Source organism: Galeopterus variegatus, unplaced genomic scaffold (assembly GCF_000696425.1).
Source record: "Galeopterus variegatus unplaced genomic scaffold, G_variegatus-3.0.2 Scaffold48, whole genome shotgun sequence".
Lineage (NCBI taxonomy): Eukaryota > Metazoa > Chordata > Mammalia > Dermoptera > Cynocephalidae > Galeopterus > Galeopterus variegatus.
Window position 1 is genome coordinate 589,537 of NW_007726159.1, and position 2,756 is coordinate 592,292.

Sequence of the window (2,756 nt, forward strand, 5' to 3'; positions counted from 1 at the left end):
AGGGATGGCCGGTTTGCTCACTTGGGAGAGCGTGATGCTGATTACACCAAGTCAAGGGTTAAAATCCCCTTACCAGTCATCTTTAAAAAAAAAAAAAGAATTAATTTGGTGGGCTCTTGCCCCCCTAGCTATAGGCTCTTGCCTCTTATCCAAGGACTTTTGTCCCATACATGCATAACCTGTAACCCTATACTAAAAGTTAACTGAGAATGAACATATAGATTGATTAGAATTGATTTGGCAGGCTCTTGCCTCTTATCCAAGGACCTTTGTCCCACGCATGCATTACCTAAAAACCCTATCTAATAATCAAATAGGAATCAAAATTTCTAACCCTCTACATGAAATTCACTTCTTACAGTTTTGGAGGTGGGAAGTCCATGGTCCAGGGGCGTATCTGTTGAGGGCTTTTTTCTGCACAGGAACTCCCTACGGGGTCTCATGGTAACCAGGGTATCATATGAGCAAGAGAGCTAACTTTCTCACTTGCTCTCCTTACAAAGCCATCAGAATCACTCCCATGACAACCCATTAAACCATAAGCCCATTACACCAGGAATAGATCAGTCCATTAAAGGAGGGAACAGTGCTTACAATCCAATCACTTCTTAAAGATACTGAAATATTTATGGATATAATATAGCATCTTTTTACTTGAAAATAATTCAGGGTAGGGAGAAAATAAGCAAGGTCATAGATCAGGAGCTGGCAAATTACAGCCCAGAGGTCAAATCTGGCCCCCCACTTGCTTTTGCAAATAAAGTTTTACCAGAACATAGTCATACTCATTCATTTATGTGTGGTCTACAACTGCTTTCTTGCTACAGTAGCAGAGTTGAGCAGTTTTGCTAGACACAATATGGCCCACAATGACTAAAATATTTACTATCTGAGCCTGTACAGAAAAAGTTACTGATCCCTGGTATAGCTGAAACAAGATTCGCTGTAAGATGGATGCGTAGGGGTTAATTATAGTAGTGTTTTCTTTTGTGTATGTTTTTAATTTTCCATAATGAAAAGTTTAAAAGTTAAAAAAAAAGTGTCGGTCGTTTTAAGAAAGGAATTTGACTTGGCCTTTGACTTTGTCATTAGGATGGCGTCCTGGCGCATCCTTTATAATACTCTGCCCCTGAAGATGCTTCCAGGGGTGTTTGAGGGTGGGTGTGGCTGCCTACCCTGACAACTGTCTCAGAGTTTAGCGAGGCCTTGACCTGCTTCAAAGACATCCAGAGGACTGTGGACAGGAAGCAGCCTTGATCGCCTCTGCTTCCTCACTGTGCTTGGAAGAGCCTACTACATCTAGAAAGAAACTTTTTAGGGCCGGCCCATGGCTCACTCGGGAGAGTGTGGTGCTGATAACACCAAGGCCAGGGGTTCGGATCCCATATAGGGATGGCAGGTTAGCTCACTGGGTGAGCGTGGTGCTGACAACACCAAGTCAAGGGTTAAGATCCCCTTACCGGTCATCTTTTATAAAAAAAAAAAAGAAAGAAAGAAACTTTTTATGCTCAGAGTGACAGACACTATACCTCTCCTAATAGTGAGGGTATTTTGTGGTTTTGTAGCATAATATACATATTTATATAATTGTGGATGTGTGTATGTCTGTATAGGATACATAGGATTTATTGTGACTTTCTGTCAATTTTAAGAGTTCCTGTGAGTCATTAGTTTCATAGCATTAGAGGATCAACTTGTTGAGTTTCTTGATGTTCAGCTCTTGTTTTTTTTGTTGGGTTTTGATTGTTTTGGCGTCTGGCCAGTACAGGGATCCAAACCCATGACCTTGGTGTCATAAGGCTGTGCTCTAACCAACTGAGCTAACTGGCAGCACTTTGCTTAGCTTTTGTATCTGCACCCAACCTATACTTGAAATTGGCAAATAAGTATACTTCCAACATGAGTGTTGGTTGATATTTTTATTTACGTTAATGAATAGTACAAAAGTGAACCAATGAAGACGTGTCAGAACTTCACTAATTTTTCATAACATGAGAGCTTTCCTTGCTGAATTGGTAAGTTTTCAAATATTGAAAGAATATTTCTTCAATTTTTCCTGCAATTCACAATGTAAGGCTATAGACATCACACATGCTTTTAAGTTTCATTTGCTTTATTAACATTTTCTCCATCACTTTCTTAAGACTGGACAATCAACCAAACAACAAATGAAGCTGATTTGCAGCATTTGCCTATTTTCATGGTGTGAACACTCCTGCAATGGTCAACTCCAACCTTCGATCATGATGTCATTAAACCTGGAGTTGAGAAGAGATACATGGTAGCACACCATTATATAGAATATCTACTATACAGACACAATACATCATAACCACAACTGTATAAATAATAGTAAAACATGGTAAAATATTAGGAAAATATGAATTTCTTTTTATATGTTTAATTATGTTTGTATTAGTTTGAACTATATAAAAGTGCTTATATGCAACCATCTTTTGACCTACAAAAATGATAAGTATGTTCATTTGACTCAGCATGAAACATATTCAGGGTGTTCGAGGGTGGTGGAATCGTGGGGGGAGGGGCAGAGAAGGATGATACAATAATAAGAGCCTCTACTATTTATTAAATACTTTCAAAGTCTGGGCACTGTGTAAATCTAAGTTTGATTTTCTGTGATTTTTAATGACTAAAACAGAATTCACATTGATTCAATCTTATCTAGCTTCTCCCACACAGTTTGGAAATATGGAGACAGAGACCAGAGAATTTCTGGCACTTTAATTCCAGTTAAG